Below are 9,954 nucleotides of genomic sequence, written 5' to 3'. Positions count from 1 at the left end.
ATTTTTCGTCGCCGCCAAGGACGAATATTTTGAAACGCTGCGCGGCATACAAAAAAGGCCAGCGGAGCTTTCGATTTAGCCAGTTAGAGCGAGAGCCACAGAGCCACATGTGGTTGTAAGTGTATGACTTCCCCCTTTTTTGGCCCCCATCTACGCTCCTGCCTCCTCCCCCTCTCGGAATGTGTCGCATACAAATGTCCTGAGTCTGAGTTTCAGTCTGAGTCTGGTAGTCTGGTTCTGGTCTGGTTACATTTGCGGTTACATTTGTATTGCGAGCTGTCGCGCCACTCAAAGTTATATCCTTTGACAGGACGCAGTGCAGCAGCTACAGCAGCAGCTTTCCTCCGGCGAAAGTGAAAGTCAAGGTTAATCCGTCTGCAAAAATTCAATATTTTATGCATTAAACTTTATGGTCGCCGCTCACTCTTCCTTTTTATTTTTTATTTGGGGGAAATGCTGGGTTGGTTGGCTGGGAGGCTGCCTGAATGCATAAAATATTTCTTGTTGTGTGCTTTTGGGCGCCATTTTCCAGTGCAAAATGAGGTTGGGTTGGTGGTGCATGGCATGGCGCGTTGGCCATTGCGTGATGCACTTTTCGGTGAAGTTGGCTGATTAATGAGGCCAAGCCAAGGCTGCCCAGGGGGTGCAATAAATCATTTAGACCAATTGCGGTAATTCCTCTAAAACATTAGTTTTTCAGGGTCAACTTTGTTAATTTATAAAGGCTATTATAAAATCTACATGTTTTTAATTTATACCTAACAAATTGTTAAGGTGTAAGGGGATGAAAAAATATTGTTTATTGTTTAAAAAACACAGCTCAGAAGTTTCTGAATGTTTATAATTATTTTAGATAAAGAAAGTATAGTTTTACTGTGATTTTTCTCTCTGTGACCTTAACTCATTTTCCATCAGTTCCCCAGATTACCCAGGCGTCATCTGAGCGCAGTGCGAATTGAGCCAGAGCATTGAGCTCATTGACCCACACGTTTCGTCTTCAAAGTTGTCACATCAATTTGAGAGCCGCGACCAGGGCCAATGAAATTGAACTTTAAATTGAGGCAAACAAAGGCAAAAGTAGTATCAGTAGTAGTAGTAGCTGTATCATCGAGAAACCGAGAAAACAGGGGCTGGGTAACTGGGTTAATGGGTCTGTTTTGGCTTTTGGCTGAGGAGGACAGAGGACAGGTTACATGGCATGACGCACGACACACGCCGCGTATACGCAACGCAGCGGCCTTTCACTGCAATCGCCACTCGAACGCACACACATTCTGTGTCGCTGCGTCCGCTTAATTGAATAATAAGCCCAGGCCGCTGCAAATCTCAGCCAGAAAATGCAGGTCAACCTGCAGCGATCTGCGGCATGTGAGTGAATTAAATGCCCGACCGCCGCACGTGCACAATTCGCTGATTGTTGCGCAAATTTCGCTGGAATTTGATACTCACTACTATACTCGTTTCGAATCGAATCGAATCGACTCACTTGCGTATTTCGCTCCATCCTCTACATCTTTGTTATTGCCCCGGCTCTTTGTTTTCGTTTCTTGGCTGATCTGTTACAATATTTGTAGCCCCTGGGAGCCGCGAGGTCAATTGATTGAAACAACTTTGAACTTGTTGATCTTGTCACAAATTAAAAGAAGATTTATAAACACACACAGGCAGTTGACATTAGGCGATACTGATACATTAGACAGTGGGTACTAACTAAGATGGATTTGAGGCAAAATAAAATTATAATAATATTCCAAATAAACGGTCGAATAAACAAATTATGTTCATTAAAATTGAAATAAATTTTTATATTATCTTATAAAAAAAAGTACTTCTTATCGTGGGATTACTCTGACTTTTGTATACTTTTCTGTTAGCTTTTAGTACCCTTTGCTTGGGGCATTAAAAGCGATCAGAGCTTCGTCTCTTGCTGCTTCTTCCTCAATCGACTTCGTCTGCCGATCTTTGTCTCCGTAAAATCTTCTACTCTTTGGGGTTTTTATATTTTTTTTTGGTTTGACCCATGATTTATAGTGTTCCGAACCATCAGTTTTTCTTCACTTTTCAGCTGTAAAAGCTCTTGGCTTTTCAGTTAGTGGCGCCAGTTGGGTCAAGTGGCTATGGGCCATAGAACGTGCTAACACTCGGCAGAGAGGAAAGCTTGTGGCACACAAAACTGTTTTCTGTCCGCTTCACACGCAAATGTCTCGCAGCCAATTTTGTTGATGTTTTTATACCGCATTTTATTTGGCATCTAATGAGCGACGGATCGATCGATGGCGCGACCTTCGCGTTGTAATCGATCGCTGGCCATAAACCCACCACGAAGTGGAATGTCTTTGGCCGGGTTTTAATGATCATGATCTGATGTTCGAGCGGTTGCAGATCCAATCTGTGTTTGTTTTCTAAAATAGATGCACGGAGAGAAATTTTGGCCCTTGAAAAAAAAATTGTATGAAAAACTAGCATGTTGTCTTCCGATGAAAAACCAACGCTGAAGTCTAAATGAGCAATAAAGGATTGTATAAATACAATATTTCACATTACTTTTGAATTTTTACACAGAGAAAAAAATCCTTTAAGTTCCTGGGTACATTTAAAAACGCTTAGAAGCAGTGGCGGATCCAGGATTTTGTTGTGGGGGGTGATAATAGAACAAATTTTTTGTTGCATACTTTTTGAATACCAAAATTCCTTTAATTTTTCACCCGAGTGGGGGGTGATATATCACCCATATCACCCCCCGTGGATCCGCGCATGCTTTGAAGATTTTAATTTAAGGGTAAGGGCTTTACATATTAATATTTGTTTCTGTGCATCAAATCAAATTGAGTTCGGTCCTTTAGAGGAGTAAAAAGAATTTCATCTTACTTTTTTGACGAGCGAACAATAGAAATCCTTCAAGCAATGAAATGTTACTGCTCCTTTTTCTTCGTTTTTTGAGGAATTTCGTTTTTTATTTTAGAAACAATAAGGAGGCAGACGACAACTTTAGCCTTTGGCCACGCCACATAAAGGGCTCCGTTTTTTTCGGGTTCGTGGAAGTCTCGTGTTTAGCACACGCGTAAATTTTAGTAGCCCCCTGGAAACCCCCTTGTTAACCCCCCCTTTTTACCATCTTCGGTGGAAGGTTCTTCGGCGGCATTCGCTTTGAGCCGCGTCCGCCATTCGCAACGCATGCGCACAAAACGGTACCGCTAGCGGGTATGATGATATAGGGATATATGTTCAGGGTTCGGGCGCGTTGGGGGCAGGTCTCTTCTGGCTTTTTGTCGCCGCATTTCATTGTTGCATTTTGGCTTGTTTCCTCTCTGTTTTTTTTGGTTTTTTTTTTGTATTTGGTCTCTTGTCGCTGTGCGCACGTTTAAGAATGAATCTTCGTCGGAAATGATGATAAAATGCTTCAAGACACATCCAAGCTGCGTCTTCAAGGTCAGAAAGAGTTTTGTTACTGTCTGCGATTTAGTTTCGTTTGTCCCCAAGTTGTATTCTTTTTGCCAGCTTTATAAACACGTCAGTATGTCAAATTGCGACTGAGTTACGTTTAACTGTCTTAAAAAGTTTCTTTAAAAGCAAGGAAAGGGGAGAAACAAAGGTAAGAGTTAGTGCCATGAATGCTCTCCATTTTAAATCCATATCAAGGTAAATTTATTTCTACTTTCTGTTTTATTTTTGTTAACCGATGAACAAAATTTGTTTTAACATTTATGTTACCACATATAACATTTATATCAATTCTTATTTAAATATTATGTAATGTAACTTCTACTTTCCGAATATTATCGCAAATGGGTCAATTGTTTTAAAATATTTAATCATTCCCAATTCTTTACTTTAAGGGTATTTTTTGATTCGTTTCCGCCAAAGAAAGTGCTTCTCTCCTTAATTTTTCGGTAGTTCCAATCAAAGTGCCAAACTACCTTCTTGACCTGACTCCTTTTCCGCTCCTCTTTTCTTCCAAATACAAAAATACAAAAAAAAATAAACGCAGCACCGCACTCAAGCCTGGTTATTTCCATTGTTTGCTCTTTTGGCCCTTTTCTTCGGATGTGTTGTTGTTTGGATTTGTTGTATTTGTATTTGCTTATGAAGTGCGCACAACTTGACTAAAAAGGGGCAAACAATTGCATTGATCTGGTCAACCCGCGGGCTCTCGAGCATTTTGGGCATAAAGTATGAGTAAAGTATTTTGTTTGGTTCTCCAGAGGCTGCTGACTTTGCTTCTGGGATGGGATGGTATGGTATGGGATCGGATGGGATCTCTTTGGGCAGTGTGCATTGTTTTGGGTCATGTCGCTGGTCTTCGGTCCATCGTTTGCATTGGCGTTGGCGTCGTTGTTGGCAACGGTAGCATCCTCCTCATCTTTTGGCCCAATCCCGGTCCACAATCCCAATCCAAAAACCCCAATCCCCATCCTCAGCCTCATCCTGTGCCCCCACACTTTTTTGTTTTTGGGTTTTTGGTTTTTGTTCTTGATCGTGTCGAACGGCGAGCGCCCCTTTTAACAGCGCATAACAGCGAAATCATGACTTGCCATTTACATTGTTCGCTCGTTTTGGACTTTATTGTTTTTGACGGCCCAGGAGAAGAAGGCCAGGTTTCTGCTCTCCGTTCTCCAGTCTTCAGTCTACAATATCCCGATCTTCCGTCCCCGGTTTCGTTGGCCAGGCTCTGTCTGCGAATTCGGCGGCTGCTGCTGCTACTGCTGCCTCTCAATTCAAACGAAAAATAATGAAAAATTATTCAATAAAAATTATTTCGAGGGAAAGAACAGAGCAGCGAGGGAGAAAGAGTGAGTTGCACTGAGGCAAAAAATCTAAATATATTTTAAATATTTAAATTTTAAGATCTTAAATTTATCTTAAGCTTAAACAAATATTTAAAGAATATATTCCGTAAAAAATATATATAGCTCATATTAAATTAAAAATATAGGATATTCCAGTTAATCAATTAATTCTGCTAATGCTATAACATATCGCATAAATAAGTGCTATGACAAATACCACTTTCTGCAAGTTTCAAATATTTCAGTCAATAACATTTTACCACCAGTCATAAAATGTTACATTACAATGTTTCACAAATAAGTGTTCAGCATTTAAAATAAGTGGCTACTTGTTGTATTAAAAAGCAAATAAAAGCTATATGAAATATCTGATCGAAATACTGATGCCAAATTGATGTTCTATATTTTACAACCTGTTTCATATTTTTCACTGTGTGACTTTGTGCGTTTCCATGGTCCGAGGCAACTTCCGTTGCCAGTAGCTGGATAATCTCAATGCCCCCAACTGATCGCGATCGCGATCGTGAGTTAAGTGATCGCGCTATAATTTTCCCTTTGGCCCTGGATCGCAATGGAGGTGGAGATGGAGCCCTGGATGCAGAGCAGGCCCATGAAAATGATTGTTAAACGATTTTGTGATTTGTTGTTGGCTACTGTGCGCTTGGTCTTGACCGGCTCTATTATTATTAGCCCTGGATCAGATCAGATCGGATGGGATGGGATCGGTTTTTATAGGATAGAATGGGATCGAAGGGTGGTGGGATTGGGGATCTCGGATTGGGGACTAAACAAGCACCAAGTGGCTGGCAATGCCAAAAGATCTGGCGGACGCACGACTCGCTTAAGTGCAGCCTGACCCAGTTTGCGATGGAAAACAGCGCTCCCTTGATCTCTGACTGTGACTGCGACTATGACTATGACTAGCTGCTTGATAAAGTGCAGTGTGTCTCAGATTTGTGCGCTTTGCACGCCAAATGACAAATAGCAGCAGCAGATGCAACAACTGCAACTGCAACAACATGGGCAACAATTGACACAACAATGAGACTCGGAATCAAACCGGCAACGGATGCGCCCAATGAGCAAACAAAGCTCAGCGGGAAATTGCCTGAAAAGCCTAGGAAAACTTTTAGAGAATACCTACTACTGGGTGGCGGGGGAGGGGGCTGGAGCTGGGATTTATGCGATTGCCGCTCGCCAAGTGGCATAGTGACTGCCACTTGAGGAAACACGCGAGCCAAATTAGCGTGCCGCCTTTCTGCTAGATACTTTATGCACATATCTTGCGGATACACTTGCACTGATTCGCTTTTCTTTCATTTTCATTTTTTCTGTTGTTCCCTCTGATTAAATGGCACTTCCCCTTGGCACGGGTCAAACGGATAGAAAAGGCAGTGGGATCCAACTCTTTCTTCCTCCTCCAACTCCGGACAATCAATTTCAATTAAGAGCAAACAAAACAAAAGCCCCGAAATAGACTGTCTGAAAACATCGAAGATGTCTCGACCCAAAAGTGAATCATGAGAAAATTTGGTTCTTGGAAATCATAGATGAATTTTGGGAAGTTCAAGAAACAAGAAACCTGTTCCACTTCTAGAATACCCCCACTTAATGGCTATGAAAAAGTTAGGTAAATTCAAGATCTCAAGAGCTTGATATGGGCTACACAAAGAAAAAAGGATTTAGAAAAGTTTGGGGAACTATTTTAAAATATTTGATTTATTATTTTTGCAATTTATTGATTAAAAACTATTTATTGATTTTGTCTTCATGTTGAAAAATTTGTAGACTATATTTTATATCTTATTTTCATCTATCATCTACTGGATTCAGGGATATTTTTTATTACTTTAAAGATTGATCTTTTTTTTGATGCCTCACTTTTCTATTTTAAATTCTTACAGCTTGCGATATCCGATCACAAATTAATTCAAGGTTACAGAATTCTCTATCCGTAACCGTAACTTTTCCCATATTATCAACTCATTTGTCACACTCGCCAGCCGAGTGACTGACTGATTGGCTGAATGAGCGACCGATGCCTCGGCTACTGCGAAAGTGAACCCAGACCCAAGTAAACCGCATAATTGACACATTAGCTCGTTTGTGGCTTCGGTCTTCGGTCATGCCCGCTTAATTGGCACCGAGCGTCTCAGTCTGACTCAGAGCCTCTTCTTGGACATTTTCTTCACGGCCGGGTAATGCGTTTAAGAGGCGTGATCTTGTCTTTTGCACGCCCTCCTGCGGTGACTCCGTGTCCTTCCGTCCTGTCCTTTCCAAACCCGTCCCATCTTCGTCCCGGCTGATTGATCATTGTGAGTGGTCCTACCTAGGAGTCGCTTTGAGGTCTCCAAGTGCCAATGTTAATTCCCGGTGTTTTGGTAGCAAAACTGTCGGGATTATGGCTTGCGACAACAAAAGTGTTGAGCCAGAAAATTAGCCATTCTCATGCTGCGAAGGAAGCTGTAGCCGAAAAGAAGATCGGTTAATTGCTAATCTGGGCCTTAAGTTGGTTAAGAAAGGGTTGGGCTAGGAACCAGTAAAGGTTTTATGGGAAATTTTGGATCAGCCATATAATTAGTAGCTCTTTGTTTTGTGATCTTAAAATTTATTCACTAGAATGTAAAAAGTGTAAGAGATTGAAAGGTTTTATTTATTAGTTGTTTTATTATTATATAATTTATTATTAGACAGACATTATAGATAGACTTCTTCTTTATATCTTTTTTATTAGAATGCAGAATTTATAAATAAAGTTTAAACATACTTGCTCCATCATTTCAACTTAGTTATTTGATAAAAAATACCGCCCTAAATGTAGCATCTTCTAAACCCCCGAAAACAGTAGCAATCCGAGCCTGTTATTTGCCCTCGAATCGTTTTATCTTTCGCCATGCGATACCGAATTTTATTTTATTTTATTTATTTTGGCTACCTGTCTGAATGTCCGACCGCCTGTCCGTCCATTTCCATCGCTGTCTGTTGCTGCTGCTGCAACTGTTGATTTTATTTCATGCCGTTTATGCAAATGAAGTTCAAAAGGATAAGGCCAAAAACAGCAGCAGCGGCATTTCCAGCATTCAGACTCCCAGCATTTGGACATAAAAATTATTTCTGAATGAAATTCGTATGTCCCGAAATTCGTATCGATGTCTGGCCGGAGTCCATCGTGTCCCTGTGCTGCCTGTCCAAATGCAAATGGCATGCCGCAAAAAAATCAAGACCGGTAGCCGACAAAAAAATTGTTGTGATATCGAATTAATTAAAAAGGAGCCGAGCCGAACTGAGTTGAGTTGAACCAAAAGGGAATTCGATTCGAGGAGGGACTCTGGCGCCAAATGTAAATGAGGCAACAGTTTCGGAAATTAGACCTGGGCGAGGATGTTGGCCCAGCACCTTGTGAGGCCCGCTTCAATTTGGCGCTGATTTGGCGGTCGTGTTGGGATTTTTCTCTTTTTTTTTTTAGTTTTTTTCTGTATTTTTTGGAGGAAGCTGAGTGCGCATGCGTGTTGTCGTTGTTCCAGCTTCTCGCCGGGGCGACGTGCAACAAGTTAATTAAGCCGCATTTGCATGATATTGTCGAATGGTGGAAGGAGGAGTAGTGGATGGTATAGGAGATCCCCTGACAACCCACACTTCCTGTGGAGGCATGAAAAAAAAAGTGAAGAAAAAAATACGTGTCGCAGGCGGCGTCTAGAGCTCTGCCATTACCCCACCTCTGGCACCTTTTCCTGGTCCAAAAACTAGCAACGATCGATCACATGCTGCGAGCTGCGGTAATCCGCACTTCCACGCCTTAGTCGCATTTTCATTTTCATTTTCATGCGCGCCCCTTTTGTCCAGACCCAAAATACAGGACACAGACAGGCAGTTTATTTTATGATTGATTGCAAATAAAAATCGCAAATATGAGACACTCACACTCACGCTCTAGCATCTGAGGATGGTGTGTTTACTTTTTGGTTTCCTATTTTTTTTTTATACCCCGGTGGCACATAGAGAACCCATGTGGTTGGCTTTGTGTGTGGGTTTGGAGGTTCGATGGTTCTGTGGTGGTGGTTTCATGCCCAGATTGGACATATGTCGTTGACGTGACTGCTACTGTAAGCAAGAACGATTTGCGCTAAGTAGCCAGGGCGTTACTTTCCTATTTTTCTCGCCATTCTTTCAATCTTTTTGCTTCTTTTTGGCAAGGCTAATTATTGTCAACGCAAGCAGCGCATATGTTCAGAAAAATCTGGGGATGTTGAACCGACGAAATATCTGAGATGGAATGAGTGGTAGAAGGGTTCGATTTTTAAAGGGATATTGTCAAAAGTTTTTTCTTTCTGAACGGTTTGTTTTGGTAACTTACCATTAGCTAACAATAAATATAAATTAATAAAAATATAAAAATATTAAATAAATCGATATTTGTATATATATTTATTTAATTTAATATCATTAACGTTAGGTAAACCATTTATTAATAAAAATATCCCAACACAAAAGTAATGTTAGTACTTCGATCTCTAAAGTGCCTAAACCAACAAACATCGTCAACGATGGGTCATAAATTAATATTTACAACCAATCCGCATAATTCATCCTGCCCCGAAGCAATATATCTTTAATCGTTCATCATACAAACGTCTCAAGTTTCCAAACCAGTAAGTTGGCCACAATCGCCGGGCCATCACGGAAGCCAATTCAAATTGACTTTAATCAGCGGCTATTGTAAATGTGGAAAAAACTGCAGGCTAGCGAGCGGGTTAAAAGCTGTTGACGATGAGCAATCGGCACCGCCGCAGCCACCTGAACCACTCAACCACTTGGCCCGGCAGCGGCGCCTGTCAAAAAGTTGTCATTCGCCGTTTTTCCTATCAAGAATTTATTTCAGACATAGCATTGAAATTGTTTAGACAACAGCGCAAGCACAAATACAAAAAGAAAAAAAATGACAAAATAAAAAAACAAAAACTTTTATTTCATTTCAAAAGTTTCAAATGCGTTGCACATGCGCAGCGGGCACAGCAGCAACAACAAAGTTGATGTCGATCGCTGGATACACAGAAACAAAATATCTTATATAACGACTTTAAACTCTTAAACCATTACAAAAAAATTAAAAACATTCATTACTATTAAACAGAAAAGCTAGCATTTTTAGGGAGATAAAACAAATGTA

This window comes from Drosophila takahashii, chromosome 3L, assembly GCF_030179915.1.
Source record: "Drosophila takahashii strain IR98-3 E-12201 chromosome 3L, DtakHiC1v2, whole genome shotgun sequence".
Lineage (NCBI taxonomy): Eukaryota > Metazoa > Arthropoda > Insecta > Diptera > Drosophilidae > Drosophila > Drosophila takahashii.
Note: the sequence above shows the minus strand (reverse complement) of the source record.